We start from the raw sequence: 19,552 nt of genomic DNA, 5'->3' as shown, positions 1-19,552 counted from the left end.
TATACAAGTCACTGTCCAAATATAGACCGATCTGAAACATACAGGACACGGATGTCGGGAAGCCTAACATAAGTCACTGTCCCAAATTTCAGCGAAATAAATGGGCCTTTTGTGGGGCCAAGACCTTAAATCAAGAAATCAGTTTATATGGCAGCTATATCCAAATCTGGACCGATCTGGGCCATCTTCAAGAGGGATATCGAAGAGTCTAACACAACTCACTGTCCCAAATTTCAGCGAAATCCCACAAAAAATGCACCGTTCTAAAGGCCCAAGACCTTAAATCGAGAGATCGGACTTTATGGCAGCTACATCCAAATCTAGATCGATCAGGCCCAAACCTGAAGAAGGATGTCGAGTGGCCTAACAAAACTTACTGTCTCAAATTTCAGCAAAATCGAATAAAAATATGTTTTTTATGGGCCTAAGACCCTAAATCGGTAGATCGGTCTATATGGGGGCTATATCAAGATATAGTCCGATATAGACCATCTTCGGAACTTGACCTGTCTATGGACAAAAAAAGAATCTGTGCAAAGTTTTAGCTCAATATCTCTACGTTTAAAGACTGAAGCTTGATTTCAACAGACAGACGGACAGACATGGCTAGAAATTCTTAGATTTTTGCGACGATCAGGAATATAAATACTTTAAAGGAATATAAATCAATTAATTTTTTAATTGGATCAATTAAAACAAGCAAAAGTGCGCTAAGTTCGGCCGGGCCGAATCTTGGGAACCCACCACCATGGATTCTGCTAAAAAAGCATGCAAAATTAATTTAATTAAAGGGCTTAATTTTATTTTACATACCAAACTTCTATCAAACCAGCAAAAATTAAAGCTTCTAGGAAACGAACAAAGATAATCGAGGGGCCGGTTTATATGGGAGCTATACCAGGTTATAGAACGATTTGGACCGTACTTGGCACAGTTGTTGAAAGTCATAATAGAACACTATATGCAAAATTTCAACCAAATCATATAAAAATCGCGGCATGTTTTGGACCGTACTTGGCACAATTGTTGGAAGTCAAAACGGAATACTATGTTCAAAATTTCATCCAAATCGGGCAAAACTTTTAGCCAAATCGGATGAAAATTGAGGCTTCCAAGCTCTCGAGAAGTCAAATCGGGAGATCGATTTATATGGGAGCTATATCCGGTTATAGACCTATTTGGACCGCAATTAGCTCCGTGGTTGACACTCATAACAGAGATTGGTTTATATGGGAACTATATCCAAATCTGTGCAAAATTTCAAGCCCTAGAGGTTTTGCGCGTTCGACCGCTATGGTAATTTCGACAGACGGACCGACGGGCATGGCTGAATCGACTCGGGATGTCGAGACGATCAAGAATATATATACCTTATGTGGTGCTAGATCAATATTTCGAAGTGTCACAAACGGAATGACTAGATTAGTATACCCCCAACCTATGGTGGTGGGTATAAAAATAATGGAAATTTGATCAATAAAAAATTATAGTAATTTTTTGAAAATTCCAATTAATTTCTATATTTGATAGACAGATGTGTACCTGGAACAAGGACTTGCATGGCCACCCGCATAAAAAAATTCCCCGCGAGGTTCTCCAACAATTTTCGGGTGTCGGCCTTATGTTGTTGCCGTAGTGTGATGTGCACTGAGGAGGCAGCCCTTGGCCGATGAAGGACTCCATCGAGTTAATCCGACACGTATAACCGGCTGCCATGATATTGATATAAATTTGTCGAAATGTGAGACGTCTTTGAAATCTCCTTCCCATTATATTGTAGGGGACACTATAGCCTTTAATTGAATTTACTCAAGCACGACATTTCAACATTTTATAAGATTCGATTAAAAAATTATTGAATCAACAAAACAAAAAAAATTTTAAATTAAAATTACAAAACATTTCAGGTTAAAAAAAATTAATTAAGTCAGTTTTTTAATTGAAAATTACAAAAATTTCAGTCACAATTGTTTTTGAAAAAAGTCATATTCAATTTGAAAAATTATTGAATCAATTATTTTTTTAATAGAAACAAATTTATTGTCAATTAAATTTTTAATTTAAAAATATTTTTGAAATACGAAAAGTAAAGATGCATAGAATTTCAGTAACATATATATTTTTTTCTTCATTCTATCTTCCTTCCTTTTTTTGTTTTTACATGTGCTTATGATGCTCGTAACGTCATACATTACGTTTGCTCTAAGCATTTGATTTTTATAACATACTTTTAGGAACACATAAAATTAAATATCAAAAGGTGGCGCCAAAAAAATTTTGTTTTTTTTTTTATTTTCTTGAATCTAAAACGTCAATATGATGACTTTTCAAATGATTACTGCCCTCTTGCTCACCAATCTACCTTTGACAACAACCTCAGCGAAACCACTAATATTTTGAATAATAGGTGGCGCTTACATTTCATTTAAACCTAAGGATGACTTGAATTTAGTTATGATAGGGAACTCCCAACCGCAAATAATACAGATACTTAATATCAATGTAGACTGTTAGGGATTGCAAATGGGCATTATCGGATCAGGTTCCCATATAAACCGATCTCCAGATTTGACTTCTTGAGCTCCTGGAAACCGCAATTTTCATCCGATTTGGCTGACATTTTGCATGTAGTGTTCCGTTATGACTTCCAACAACTACGGTCCAAATCGGTGAATAACCGGATATACCTCCCATATAAACCGATCTCCCGATATGACTTCTTGAACCCCTGGAAGCCGCAAACGATTTGGCTGAAATTTTGCACTTGGTGTTATGTTATGACTTCCAATAACTGTGTAAAATCGGTTTAAAACCTGATATAGCTCCCATATAAACCGATCGCCCGATTTGACTTCCAAAACTTTTACAAGCCGCAATTTTTGTTCGGTGTGGCTGAAATTTTGCATGTAGTCTTTTGTTATGACTTCCAAATACTGCCAAGTACGGCCAAAATCAGTCTATAACCTGATATAGCTTCCATATAAACCGGTCTCCCGATTTGACTTCTTGGGCCCCTGGAAGCCACAAATGTGCCAAATACGGTCCAAATCGGTTTATAACCTGGTATAGCTCCCATATAAACCGATCGCCAAATTAGACTTCCTGAACCTTTACAAGCCGCAATTTTTGTCCGATTAGGCTGAAATTATACATGTGGTCTTTTGTTATGACTTCCAACAACTGTGCCAAGTACGGCCAAAATCAGTCTATAACCTGATATAGCTTCCATATAAACCGGTCTCTCGATGATCCTTGTTCGGCCCCTGGAAGCTTCAATATTTGCTGGTTTGACAGAAGTTTGATATGTAGAATAAAATTATGCCCTACAACTTAATTTATTACGTTTACATTTTTAGCAGAATCCATGGCGGTGGGTTCCCAAGATTCGGCCCGGCCGAACTTAGCACACTTTTACTTGTTATTTCTTTGCCCTCTGTACTGCAATTAAGATTAACGTCCTGTTCCGCGAAAGATACGGCCATAAGGCTTTGACCTCTCAGCAACTCGCTTTAACAATGCACGCGTAATTTGTTATGGTAGAAAGCGTCCACCCTACCAAGAAGCTCGATCCATAACAGGCGACCCCACCGGCCGCACGGCTCCGGAACCCAGCAAAGCCCGACAACCTTGCCCATACAATCCCAATCTTGCATGGCCATATGCCAGCTCCTTTAGAGCCGTCTTATTTTCCACGTATACAGCAATAGTCCAGTGCCTTCAGGATGGCAAAGACCTCCATCTACAAGATGGCACATCCATCCAGAAAGCTAGTTCCAAGAAGCTCATGCACCCTGCCTCCATACAAATTGGGTTTAAATTGCATGGGTCCTCCATACAATTTGGGTTTAAATTGCATGGAGGCGAGTAAACAGAAGGTTTTTTGGATATGCAGGGTTATCCCCACCCCGGAGATCCCTTTCCGCTAAATACATGCTCAGCCAATTAGCAAGGAAGGACATTCCTGATACATAATCCATTGAGCTGCATATAGTCTAAGAATGTCTATAGTTTGAGTAATGCCAGGTTCCCGACCTCCTCAGACTAAGGACGATTTTCGTTGCCACTCACCCAACATAAAGGTCTAAAGGCATAAGATCGAATATATAATTCAGCGCCTGTCACGGGGCACTCCTCATTGCTTCAAAGTCCGAAACTGCCGCGGTATCCTTTATCGTCCCATCATCCTGCGGAGGACATCCACATGTGAGCATCGACGAACCACCTCCGTCAAAATCCAATGTATTGTCACTGGCCTAAGCCCTCAACTCCGCTCTAAAAGAGTAGGGCGCATCAGTCGTTTCTCCTTCTTCGCCTGATGTCCAGCCGGCCGCGCAATTGGCTTGTGTTTCTCCTTTATGGCTATTTCACGCAGACAATTTTGCAAACGTCTATGAAAAGTTTGTCTCGTGTTCTTAATGTAATGTTGGTGGATAAATTTGATATGCTCTGCCCACATGGTTGCTGCTGGTCAAGCAAAATAACCTCCATCACTCTAACCAGGGACCTAGGTTAGGTTAGGTTGAAAAAAGGGTGCAGATATTAATCCGCCCCATGACACTATCGACATACACCTAAGCCAGTAATCGGCTTGTTGTGCGCTCTAAAAACTACAAAGTAACGTCTCAAAAAAAAAGTTTTAAGGAATTAATTAATTTTTAGGAATTCCGTGTATACTTACAAAATCCTTTATTGTTTTCAATACCACTCCCCTAAGTTGGTTCATGTCTGGTATTGTGGCTCCACCTAAGTGCCGGTATCTGTTAGACGCGAAAGCCGGGCAATAACAAAGAAAATGCTTCAACGTCTCATCATCTTCCCCGCATGCCCTACACATGCTATCGCTTGACGCACTGATTTTATATAAGTGAGCTCGTAACGACTAGTTGTGCGCTTGAAGCATTACTCTCGCCTACAGGTGCCAAGGCACCCACACCTATAAGAGGGGAGGACAACACGCTTCCATTTAGACTACTAGGGATCTAATTTGTCTCTTTTTCGCCGGAACCTGAAATTTCTCGGTTAATGTGTTTTGGTGTGCTGGGCTGTGCCACAAGGTATTTCTCGCAAGAGAAGCAGACTCCCAAGATGTAAATGGTCCCTCGAAATGATGCAATAGCTCCGGGGTGCAAAGGCAGAGACAGACTCTTATCCACAACCAAATTTCGTTTATCCAGCTCCTGCTGATTTTGTGTTTATAGCGCACGGTGGGGAATTTGACCCTTAAAATGGCGCTTAATTGTTTTTTTTTTTTTTTTAATTTCCGATATGAAATTCGATTTTAGATTTACGACAAAATAGATCAAATTCGATGACGATATTAAAAAATACAGCAATATCTTTCGATAAGTTTGATCTCTAAGCAATCTCCAGAATGAAACTTTGTTTATTAATGGCATTACTAGTACAACTAGATTTAAAATCTTATAATTGGCTGTACTATATAAAAGATTATTAGATTATAGTAATAATTAAAAAATAAAATAAAATAAAATAAAATAAAATAAAATAAAATAAAATAAAATAAAATAAAATTAAATTAAATTAAATTAAATTAAATTAAATTAAATTAAATAAAATTAAATAAAATTAAATAAAATAAAATAAAATAAAATAAAATAAAATAAAATAAAATAAAATAAAATAAAATAAAATAAAATAAAATAAAATAAAATAAAATAAAATAAAATAAAATAAAATAAATAAAATAAATAAAATAAAATAAAATAAATTAAAATAAAATAAAATAAAATAAAATAAAATAAAATAAAATAAAATAAAATAAAATAAAATAAAATAAAATAAAATAAAATAAAATAAAATAAAATAAAATAAAATAAAATAAAATAAAATAAAATAAAATAAAATAAAATAAAATAAAATAAAATAAAATAAAATAAAATAAAATAAAATAAAATAAAATAGAATAGAATAGAATAAAATAAATAAATAAGTTAAAAAAATACAATCCAAAAAACATTATTTTACTTTTAATGAACATTAAAAGTGATTAGTAATCATGCATAAAATTTAAGAAGTGAAACGGTACGACCATTTTATTTACATTACGACACGATGTATAGGTATCGATGGTAATAAGGCAAATTTATTTTGGGGTTGATCCTACGGAAAAAACTTTGGCAACCTTCAAAGTTTTCTGTTTTCGACTTAATTTTTTCTGATTTATTATTGTTTAAAAAAATAAAATATTGATCTTTTCAGACATCCTGTGCATTTTTCTTCTTGCAATTAAGATGCCTTGATTTTCACCTCCTGACATGCAGTACGATGCAGTGAAAGAAGAGTTGGCATCGACTTTACAACAAGCGCTTACAATGGCAAGAACCTAGTACTGATTTTGACTTTTCACACGAACAACTGTCAAAACGCGCTATAAAAAAATTGTGACTTAGATAATACGAACACATCCCGTACAAGTGGTACTGAAAGATCCATCAAAGACTAAATGGTGCCCGCCGATTTTTGTGTTTTAATGTAAATATTAAAACATAAGTGGATAAACTGAAAGATACCATTCCTGACATCTCCTTTAAAGTCAAAAATTTAAACAAAAACAAACTTTTAAAGGCGAATAATATTCATTCATATTCCTTTACTCCAAAGGAAATGAAGCAGGTTTCATTGATCGTAAGGGGATTATATCTTGATTTTGATACTACCCTTATAAAAGAAGAACTGGATAAAAAGTTCCCGGATACGGTTTCCACCTTGAAAAAATTTAAAACGCCTACATCAGTGAAGGAAAATACAGACACCGGTCTTTCCTTGGTGATATTATACCCTGGGAAAAAATAGGTTACGTAGCGCATATCAAAGGTATTCAACACAAAGACATTTCGTGGAAGAAACCCAAAAACGAGAAGGACAGTGACATCCAATGCCACAGATATCAAAGCTGGGGTCACATATCCCGAAATTGCAACTCCGCGTATAGATGCGTCAAATGTGATCAAGATCATGCTCCAGGTGAGTGCCGAAGAATTCGTTCGGATTCGTCGCATCCCTATTGTAAGAATTGTGATGCACCAGGACACCCAGTAAACTGGAGAGGGTGTCCAATATATAAAAAATATGCAGCTGCAAGAAAGCAGCGTTTGAATGCTGCAATAGACCAGAGAGCTGTTGCTTCACGAAATGTAAATAATGTTCTCCAAATTTCATTAAGATCTCCAGGAAAATCTTTCGCTAGCTTGCTTCAGCCAACCACTATTCAGCAAAAACACGACAAAGTAAACCGTCCTTCGTAGAAGAACCTATGAGACTTGTCAGTTATGTCCTCGAACCACAAGAACTTGCATTGGAGCAGAGGCCAAAACAGAGTTTTTGCGCCTTTTTAATAAAGATAAAAACTAATATGGAGATTAACACCTTCTCTGAGGATGTTACTGCGGGCCATAACGGCGTAAGGGGAAATGAAAGGGCAGACGGTTTGGCGGTAAAGGCCAGAGGACTGCCGTCAATAAACTTGGTTAACCCGAAACCTTTCGACGCAGTCCGAGTTAAGGGAGTGGGCGACGAATGCGCATGCAACATTGTGGAACAGCGAAACGGTCGGTAGGACGCCGAAAATCATATGGGGGGATCCAGATCGTAAGAAGACGAGTCTATTACTGAAAGAAAGCAAGAAGGAGGTCAGTGTAGCTATTGGTATCATAACGGGATACATAGGACTACGAGCTCACCTATGTAAAATCGGCGCAGCAAGTGATAGCATGTGTAGGGCATACGGAGAAGATGATGAGACGTTGGAGCATTTCCTTTGTCATTGCCCGGATTTTGCGTCTAACAGATACCGACACTTAGGTGGAGACACAATACCAGACATGAACCAACTTAGGGTTGTGGTATTGAAAACACTTAAAGATTTTGTAAGTAACACGGAATTCCTAACTTAAAATATCCTTTTTAGAGGTTACTTTATAGTTTCTAGAGCGCACAACAAGCCGATTACTGGCTTAGGTGCATGTTCATAGTGTCATGGGGCGGATTAATATCTGCACCCTCTTTTCAACCTAACCTAGATCAAGCTAAATTGTTCAACACCAAATTGTCAAATATCAAACCTGGTCCATGCGCCTTCAAAGAAACATACGCCATTACAGGAAAAAAAGACCTCCCTTTTGCCAGCATCTGCAACACAATGGCAATATCTTCACAAGCCGCAATGATACTGCTGAGCAATTCCAAATTTTTCTATTCATCTTCCTTCCGCGAAACAATTCCGGAAACAATAGGCCTCTGTTCCTGATCTTGATGAAAAAATATCTTCCTGCATCAGTGTTGTCCCCAATCACATTTACATGTTTGATGAAAACTGTAATGCTCTTGAAAATCCTGACAACTTTCACTTCACGAATTCTGAGAAAATAAAAAAATTTTATTAATTTTTTGAACAATAAAAAATCCAATGGCATTGATGCAATAACAAATTTTATAATAAAGAAATTTCCAGATTCTATGCTTAAATTACTCACATCACTATACAACAATTGTATTAAAAACGGTTACTACCCCAACGATTGGAAGATAGCCAAAATTGTTCCAATCAAAAAGAAACCAAATAGCGAAACTGCAGATGATTTTCGAACAATTTCTTTATTGTCCAACGTGGGTTTCGAGCACATTCTAAAAGAGAAAATTAAAGACGATTTCGTAATCAACCCAATCTCAGACATTCAATATGGTTTAAAACGAAGTCATTCTACAAAACACGCATTGGTAAAGTTCCACAATGATATTACCAAAAATCTTAAAGATCATTGCAAAGGCATTCGAATTCTTCAGGGCTAGTAAACAGTGGAGTACCGCAGGGAAGTGTTCTAGCCCCGCTGCTGTTCAATCTGTTCCTTAATGACTTTCCCCACACTACTCACAACTCTAAAGCAATCCTCTACGCCGACGATTACTGAATTTATTCTCACTATACATCGCCTGCTCTAGGTCTTAGAAATGCTGTCACACACCTGAAAATTATAAACGATTACTACAAGTCTTGGGAAATTAAAATTAATGCTTCGAAATCTGTAGCCACTAATTCAAATCACTGCCAGCAGCCTGTTACCCCGACAGACGGTGAATTCGTCGCAGATAAGGTGTTTGATTTAAAGGAAGGAAACGAACCTTAAGTCGCCGTAGGCGCACATTGTTATTTTTTAACTTGTTAAATCATATTGGGAGTTGCGGTTGCCACTGCGTCCCAGCTTTTGAGTCCCAAGCTCGCCAAATTTGTAAATTTTTTCGGTAATGTATACATGAAATTGAAGCACATGTAGCATGTTGTAAATGTAGTATATAAGTACTCATACCCGTATTTTTTTTTTTCTCTTTATAAAACTTCAATTATTCATACTAAGTTTTTTTTCTCCATTTCCATATACTAGAGGTACTAATGTCAGATAAATTCTGAAGTCTTTCGACAAGATCTTACTGAATTCGTTCCCAATTCTGTTCGACATTCTGATGGAATTTTTGTTCCGGCTATTCTGAAAGAATTCTGAACGATTCCTGGCTGCCTTTTCGTATGGTTTTTTTTACATTTTTCTGAAGGAATTTTTGTTCCGACAGTTCTGAAAGAATTCTGAACGATTTATGACCGCCTTTTCATATGGGTCTTTTTTTAATTTTTCTTCCGCCAGTTCCGACAGTTTTGAAAGAATTCTGAACAATTTCTGACCGTATTTTCGTATGGGGTTTTTTTTCAAGTTTTCTTTTGACAGTTCGGAAGAAATTCTGAACGATTTCTGCACTGTTAATCTCAAGGAATTTTATAATTCCGACAGTTCTGAATGATTTCTGATGGGGTTTTTTTTTCATACAAAGTTATTTTATGTTATTTTAATCATGCAACGTTATTTTATGTTCGAAACTCGTTCAGAACTCTTTACGAAGTTTCGGGAGGAACATCCGATTTCATTACGAAATTACTTCCGAAATCGTTCAGAATTCTTTACAAAGTTTCGGAAAGTACGTCCGATTTCAAAACGAAGTTTATTTAAAAAATCGTTCAGAACTCTTTACGAAGTTTCAACAAGGAATTTCCCTTTCCGAATTTCCCAAGGCTTTTCTTCAGATTTCGTTCTGAAACAGGAACGAATTTATTCCGATTTCTCTCCGAAACTTCCACCTTTTGTTCCGAAATATGTCAACCACTCCATATAACTTTCGTAAAGATTTCAGATCCAAAGTCAGAAGAATAATCCGAAGTTTGTACAGATTTCTTTACAATTTCGTAACGATTAGTTTGCTGGGATAACATGTATATGGGAATGTATGTGTGAGAAACATTTCAATATTCAACTTAAATTTTGGACTTCACAGAATACATTCTTGCTGATGTAAAGATTGATAGGTGTCGTATACTTTATATACTTTAAGATTTATGATGGCTATGCCAAAATACATTGAATTTAATATGAATTGCTGAGTTCTCTTTCGTAAAGAGGAATGGGCGGCCGCCCATTCCAAAAACAACCCCCATACACTTGGTCCCACATTTGGATATCAGGTTTATATTTAAACTTAATTACCTTTTATTTGAGCCCCATATTGCCATGATCAGTAAATAAGTCCTGTTTGGGAAGGGGTGCCCCCTCAGAAACTTGGTCCCACATTTGGATACCATTCGCATTCTACTCGCAAATAGCTGTCATTTGAGTCCCATATTGCCAAGGTCGGTAAATATGTCCGATTTAGGGGTGTTTTGGGGGTTGAGGTGGTCCCCAAATACTAAGTTCGACAATTGGATATCAGATACTTTTTCTACTCTTTAATACCTTTCATTTGAGACCCATATTGTCATGATTGGTCTATGTATTGGGTTGCCCAAAAAGTAATTGCGGATTTTTCATATAGTCGGCGTTGACAAATTTTTTTCACAGCTTGTGATTCTGTAATTGCATTCTTTCTTCTGTCCGCAATTACTTTTTGGGCAACCCAATATATATGTGGTAGGTTTTGGGGGGTGCGGCTTCCCCCTAGGGACCCCATCAGAAATTTGGATACCAAATTTTTGTTTTTAGGTTACTATAAGAGAGTACACAAAATTTCGCTTAAGTCGCATCACCCATTACCGAGATCTGGCGTTTCTGGAAATTAGGGTAAGGGGATGGATCCGCCCCCCTTCAGATATCAAAAAATGTAGTACCTTATTTTCACCACGGGATCATTATGCACCATCTGCTAAAATTTCAAGAAAATCGGTTCAGCCGTTTTTGAGTCTATAAGGAACACCCAAACAAACAAACACAAATTGATTTTTATATGTAAGATGATGGCTTCAAATGCTAATTAATATGTTCGCTCATGAAATTACGGGTTGAGAATATACTATCCTGGAGGAGCTAGCCAGGGCAAATTTACAACGTAACGTGCCACAGCTTGTAATTTATAATGAATTGATATTTCGGATTGGAATGAAAAATAAAGCGTAACAAAAGCTCAGTTTTAAAAGCGAAGCATTGCTTAACAGTTGCAATTAATTGGGGAGCGAGTTCCAATGGGGAGCGAGTTCCAAGTTCCGTTCGGAACAGTCTTTCAAATCTCGCTAATATGAGTTTCTTGCCTCTACTGGAGAGGCTGCCTCTGCTGAGATACGGTGGTTCTTTTGAATGTATTGTGTAAGGCATCTGACCTTTAGGAAATTATCGAATTGTATGTTGAAGATTTCGTACGAGAATTCGGATATTATCTCTCTCTCTCTCTCTCTCCTTGCATTATTAAAGACGTAACGTGCGATGTGGTTATAGGCTGCATTAAGTATCCTAGAGTCTTGATAGTGGCAGTATGCAAAGACTTCACATCCATAAAGCAGGGTTGGAATTGAATAACAATCTTAGCAAGCAGCGTTCGAATACTTTGAGGAGTACATGATAGTACAGCCCACAAATTTCTTAACATTCCATGTACTTTTCCCAAAGCTCGATTGATGTGGTTTGTCCATGTCAATTTAGTATTGAATGTTAAACAATCGCTCGATTGTTGAGTCCGATATTCTTTATTCGATGTTTGTTTGAGATGGTTGAGTTTTGCCAATTCCAATAAGCTTCGATTTTGATAGATTAACAATCAAACAGTTATTATTTGCCCTTTCAGAATTCGCTTTCAAATCATTGTTGATTTTAGTTATACAGTCGCTAATATTGGCGGTTGTGGTAATTGCGTATAGTTGTACATCATCAGCATACATTTGTATATTACATGTCTCAGGAACATCGGTAAGGTATATAAAGAGTAAATAACAGAAGGCCGAGAATGGACCCAGAGGATACGTCTCGTAGTACATTTATTGACCGATACTTTTTCTTGCCTAAAACAAAACACTGAGACCGATTTGACAAGTAGGATAGTATAAGATTACATGCTGAGTCGGAAAAATAAAAATGTTTCTTAAGTTTCGACAACAAGATATATGTAGTAATTAACCGTGTCGAAGGCCTGGCTGTGATCTAAAAAAATGAGAATGGATGTCATGTTATTATCCTGGTGTTGGCGAAGATCTTCAACGACATCGATAAAAGTGATGGTGCAGATTCTCTTCTTTCTAAATCCTGATTGTTTTCAGTCAATAGGTTTTCCGTTTTTTAAAAACCATGATATCTGAGAGTTTAGCAAATGTTCTAAATGGTAGAATTGCTATGGGTTGAAATTCGTTGTTTGATTTGGGTATTGGATAATTTTAGCTAGTTTCCATTTTCTAGGAAAAGTGGACTTTGTTATTATGTTGTTTAGCAGATGCGTAATATGAGGTACAAGCTTCAGTACAACATGTTTTATAAAAAAAGGATTTGATTCATCGGTACCCACTGCGTTAGATTTAATTGCAAAAATGCTTTCGATGACATCCATCTATCGACACAGCGAAATAAATCCCATTTTCAGTGGGTGCAGTATGAAGATAGAAGTGGAAATTGGAGAAAGTGTTGGAATTATTCACTGCTATGAAATGTTCGTTTAAGTTATTTATTGGGCTGCCCAAAAAGTAATTGCGGATTTTTCATATAGTCGGCGTTGACAAATTTTTTCAACGGCTTGTGACTCTGTAATTGCATTCTTTCTTCTGTCAGTTATCAGCTGTTACTTTTAGCTTGCTTTAGAAAAAAGTGCGCGAAATTTTGTTTACATTTGTTTGTTTGGCGTCAATTTTAATATGGAAAGAAATTCATTTAACAAACCGAATCAACGCTTGTGATATGCACCTTAAACGCAATGAATTCGATCCGTTTATATAACGAATTATAACTGGAGATGAAAAATGGATTGTTTACAACAACGTTAGTCGAAAACGATCATGGTCCAAGCATGGTGAACCAGCTCAAACCACTTCAAAGGCTGATATCCACCAAAAGAAGGTTATGCTGCTGCTGCTTCCAAGGAACCAAACGATTAATTCGGATGTTTACTGTGAACAATTGGACAAATTGAATACAGCCATCAAGGAGAAGCGACCAGAATTGGTCAATCGTAAAGATGTCATGTTCCACCAGGACAACGCTAGACCACACACATCTTTGGTCACTCGCCAAAAACTGAGTGAGCTTGGCTGGGAACTTTTGATGCATCCACCATATAGCCCTGACCTTGCACCATCAGACTCCTTAAATGGTAAAACTTTCGGCAATGATGAGGCTATAAAATCGCACTTGGTTCAGTTTTTTGCAGATAAAGGCCAGAAGTTCTATGAGAGTGGAATACTAAATTTGCCAGGAAGATGGCAAAAGGTTATCGAACAAAATGACAATTATATATTTGATTAAAGTTCATTCTAAGTTTTATTAAAATTGCATTTACCTTCTTTTAAAAAATCTGCAATTACTTTTTAGGCAACCCAATATATCAAGTTTCTTACAGTGGATTGTTTTGCTCCAATTCCGATATCACGAATTGCTATCCATATTGACTTATTAAACAGTGCACACTTAAACTTTTTCGTATTTGTCAAATTAATGCTGCGTACCACAGCTCGTCTGGCAGATTTAAATATAGCATGCAGATCAGACGTTTTAAACCGTTGCCATCTTCGATAAGCATCATCTCTTTGTTCGATTAAACATTTAATTGCAATATTGAACCACGGCTGCTGTTTATGATTTACCTAGTTTACCTTAGTTTTAATAGGGACTCAATAGCTGTAGATCATATTGTTGTTGTTTTGGAGGTACTCAAGCTGGTCATCGACATCGACAAAAGATAGTTGTCAAGCTTAAAGTTGCTGTGGCGTCATTGTAGTTTAGAGATAGCGATTCAATGTTTCGAACTGATTCAAAATCGATGTTGTTGTTTGGTCTGAATTATTTTACTTTAATTGGCTATGACAGAATAATTCTTCCACTAGCCGAACATATAATAGCGTTCTGCGCTCATTCTAAAATCTCTGACACCAAGTTTCGAGGTGTCTCCCACAACTTGATCTTTCCATCGGGCTTTTGGTCTTCCCGGTTTCTTCTTTGCTGGAGCTTCTTCATCCATTCTGACAACATGACCTAGCCAACGCAGTTGTTGTATTTTGATGCGTGTAACTATGCTATCGTCGTCATACAGCTCATACAGCTCGTGGTTCATACGTCGCCTATATTCTCCGTTAACGCAAACTGGTCCATATATTTTACGAAGAATCTTTCTCTCAAATACTCCAAGCACTGCCTCATCTGCTTTTGGTCTGTATACACAACCTAAAAGGACTGCTGCTTTGTTTTGCAAAGTAAGCTCAATGAAAAGGAACTCCATATTGGATTCATAATTTGATCGAAGCGTAAGGGTAAAATTAAATCCAATTTTTATATAGATGGCCACAAAACCGGCATTAGACTGTCTATCAGCTCTTAACAGCTTATATCCTGCAATATTATATTTAGATGTTGTCACAAACAGAGGAATGAAACTAAGTTTGAGACACACAAACAATGTCCACTCCAGAGTTGCAGAAACCATATCTAAACTTATCCATTTTGTTGTTAAGACTTCGAGCATTGATATGTGTAACACTTAAGCCAGACTTATGCTTTGCATTATTTTAAGCATGCGGTTAAGGCCGCCTCTGGAATTGTAACCGTTATTACTCATCAGTATATTTCAATGTTAGCAATGCTTCTGATTTTATTGGAACCACAATAAAAACTAATGAGCTGAGAACTATAGGCTTAAGATTTGAATATATTCTTAAAGCGATATAAAAATGTATATAAAACAAGTAAAAGCGTGCTAAGATCAGCCGGGCCGAATCCTATATACTCTCCACCATGGATCGCATTTGTCGAGTTCTTTTCCCGGTGTTTCTTATTAGGCAAACATATAATAAAAAAAACATTGCTTTGATATTGGAACTATATCAAGTTAAGGTCCGATTTGGATCAAAAATGAATTGAATGTTGAGACCATAGTAGAAGTCGTTGGGTAAAATTTTTTCAACCAAGTCCAATAAAAATTGCGCTCTTTAGAGGCTCAAGAAGTAAAATAGGGAGATCGGTTTATATGGGAGCTATATCAGGCTATAGACCGATTTAGACCATAATTGACACGTATGTTAAAGGTCATGAGAGAAGTCGTTGTACAAAATTTCAGCTAAATCGAATAATAATTGCGACCTTAAGAAGTCAAGATCCCAGATCGGTTTATATGGCAGCTATATCAGGTTATGAACCGATTTGAACCATACTAAGCACCGTTGTTGGAAGTCATAATAAAACAACTCTTGCAATGCATTTCAGCCAAATCGGATAACAATTCTCTAGAGGCTCAAGAAGTCAAAACCCCAGATCGGTTTGTAGGACAGCTATATCAGGTTATGGGCCGATTTGAACCGCACTTAACACAGCTGTTGTAGATCATAACAAAACACCACATCGGATAAGAATTGCGCCCTCTAGTGACTCAAGAAGTAAACATCCAAGATCGGTTTATATGGCAGCTATATAAAAACATGGACCGATATGGCCCATTTACAATCCCAACCGACCTACACTAATAAGAAGTATTTGTAAAAAAATTTCCAGCGGTTAGCTTTACTGCTTTACTCCTTCCAAAGTTAGCGTGCTTTCGTCTCAAGGAATATTTCGAGAAGTTACAAACAGAATGACGAAATTTGTATATCCCCATCCTATGGTGGAGGGTATAAAAACAGTTAAAATAAGTGTGAGAGCAAATTGTGTGATATGTAATAAAAATTATAGTATGCATCCATGGCGAGACAATTAAAGGTGGTCTCATTTTTACAAAAACCACAATTCATATGGTGCAATCCGCCATTTCGCCATCAAGCTGATCGACGGTTTGCCAACACACACAAAAAATTTTTGTGCGTGCAGAGAGTATGCGAGAAAGAAGACGACAATAAAGAGAACGCAAACAAAAATCTGACATCTTAATACCGTCAAACCATACCGGCTGTTAACATCTGTTCGCGTAAGACCACCTTTTTAAATCCGCCTTACTGATGTATAAGTAATGGCTGAAGTGTTGTGGGTAGTTTCCTCCGGTGGTTCAGTTGAAAAATGAATAACTGACCGACGTCTTCTAGTAGCTACGGTGGATCAGATCTCCTTACGTTGACATTTATAATTCCGCGGAAGAAGTATGCAAATTCCACAAGTTTCTGCCGTTTGATTTTAAGGGCGTTTTACAATATTTTGTAGGTTGTTGCTGTTAGGTTTTCGTTGGCGTGGATGCTATTGTTGGAGTCGAAGCCAATATGATTTAGCAACAAAAATGTATTATTAGTCCTTTTAAAAAGGCAATCGATTTAAGAATCAGATTTTTATCGTACGTTGACATCAAATTCTCAATTTTTGTTATATTATGGTTTCGCGGCATTTTATTTCTGATTCGGCATATCGATTTCACGGTGGGGTATGAATATTCAGTCTATTGCAGATGTTATCGAATTATAAATTTAAATTTTCACATTCAAAATAAAAAATTATTATACGCTACAATTGTCTCTCGCAAAGATTTTTTTTTTTGTAATTTTTTCAAAATTGGTCCAAAATTTATCAAATTTGCACACAAATTGGGCAATTAATAACAATCCTCAAAAAAAACTCTGAGATATTTCATATACAAGTGTAGGTGGTTAACTCACAGTGTTCGTGATTATTGTTACGAATTCCCACCCTTTTCGCTTTTATTGATTCTTTGTAATTTTAGTATAGTAAAAATAATGTTCGACACTTGCTTTATCTTTGCTCGCCATATAATATATACCATATATACTAAAAGCCTGTAAATGTCACATTTTATATATTAATGCAATTTGTCGAAAACAAATGCACTGCTCCGCGATATGCGATCATCAACCCAATATCATGCCATTACGGTAGAACGGCATATCTTGCAATACCAAAACAACCATAATCCCATTAAGTAAAACGGCATACCTGTAGAGTGGAATTCTGTAAACTGTTTTGACGAAAATCGTTGAGCTAAAAAGCGATAACAGAAAAGTTAACGAATTTGGTATTCAGTGGCCACTTTAAACGATAATCGGCATCATTAAAATCAGAAGTTTTCGCCACAGACAATAGATTTTCACTCACTCAAACAAAGGTCGTTTAAAGTTACGTCAATTGGGGAGGGTAGACAATTTGGCCCATCAAAACGTTTTCTTTTGTTTCATTCTTAAGCCTATTAAACTATTGCGAAATCCGAAGGACTCTATTCTTTGCCAGAACACAAATAAAAGTCAAACAACAACACTCAACAAATACAACACCATTGAAACAGATTTGATTGGTGCCCATTCCGTGAGTATTTAATTACATTGGCAATTAATTGAAGCGAAATTTGTATTGGCGCAGCGACATGTTGCTAATATTTTGCTTATAGATCTCAGTACCACTTCTATGGAATCTTTTTGCATTTTCTTCGTCACCTTTTTTAATAATTTATAATAAAATTAAAAATTGTTTAACTTTTGAGCGTTGCTTTTGTGGGATTTGTTTTCAGAGTTGCATTTTTCAGCACAACACTCAAAAACAAAACTAAACGCCCTCATTCTGTTTTGGGCTTAAGCGTGGTAGCGTGCTTTTCGTAATATGAAAAACAATGTCCGCAAAAGTTTTGTACGAAGAAATTGGCATTGAAAACACTTTCCCTGAATCACTGTGTACACTTTTGTTGTTTTTTATTTACCGGTCAAGCGGATTCTCCAGCTTATGGATAAATAAAACGCTCTTCCCGCTAAATGCTTTATACTTAAACGTTGGCAGCACTGAAATAATCAGAAATCAATAAAACAAACAGGAGCTGTGCCAATCGGTAGCAATCTCCTATGGGTGTTTTTTTACACTGGTGATAAATAATTTACATTTTCCTGTGCCAAACGGTAATTTTTTTACTATGCTAATTTTGACATTTCTGCCAGAGCAAAAACAAGCCAAGCAATTTTAAATAATTAAAATTCATTGAAAACCACCCATGACTTGCTTAAATACAATTGTTTATCACCAATTGTTTATCAATATCTCATTTATCACCAATTTTCAAATGGCAATGTCAAAATATAACATTTGTAACAAAATCATAAAATAGATAAATATGTGTGTGCAGGATGCCCTTATAAGGCGAGATCATGAGAACAGCTGAGTAAAAGTTTTTTTAATTTTTGTTTTGATTTTGCAACTACTAAATGTGAAATGCTTGTTAACACAGCTGTGATTTTCTTCTAAGATTTTAAAAAGATGTTTTCTTTGATTCGATATTCCACTTATAAGCAACAACACAGTGTTAAACCATGTTTCCACTTGGAGCAAATCTAGACTTGCGACGAGATTTTACAAATCTCGTGTTTTGCAACAAGTTTCCCAAACATTTTCAATGTGAGCAAATCTACTTATTTGAGGAGATTTCCAGCAAATCTCCTTCCGAATTCAAATGCAACAATGCGTTTGCATTCAATACCGGTTATAATTGAGATTTTTGGGCCGCACTTTTTCTTAACATCTGACAATTTCTTATTGATATTATAGAATGTAGTAGTAATTCAATAAAATCGTTTCACAAACTTAATCGCTGACCGCAATGTATATGCTGAACACAATAAAAATGCTAATCACAATAGAAGCGCTGTGAAAAACGTCAATGTTGACAAAGAAAAATCGCATAAAACGTAGTTGAAACGGGTTTTGGAGATTTTCTCAAATCAAGTGGATTTGGGCTCTAGTGGAAACATGGTTTTATAATGACGAAAATAAACTTTAAAACATATTTGATGAAGATAAATTGTAAAACAAAGGTTATTTCTAAACACACTTTGACGTTTGAATTTGCCAATCGAGGTAGTTTCGTTGGGGGTAGATTCTTGTTGTTGTGTTAATGACACTACCTCCTAATTGTACCATGATGTTTGTGTAAGCGGCTAGTAATCGCCGCTCGAAAATTGAATTAGACCTGCGTATCTATTCACAACAAGCATGAAACATGAAACAACATGAAGCTTTGCTCCAAAATTTGCCTTGCTTATGTCGAAAACCTTACTAGTCCATGTACCGCAATTCTGCAACTTATAACGAACATCGTTTAGTTAAAAATGTCGACAAAAAAAATC

Source organism: Stomoxys calcitrans, chromosome 1 (assembly GCF_963082655.1).
Source record: "Stomoxys calcitrans chromosome 1, idStoCalc2.1, whole genome shotgun sequence".
NCBI classification, from domain to species: domain Eukaryota; kingdom Metazoa; phylum Arthropoda; class Insecta; order Diptera; family Muscidae; genus Stomoxys; species Stomoxys calcitrans.
The sequence above is the reverse complement of the archived record's forward strand: the minus strand, read 5'-3'. Positions refer to the sequence as shown.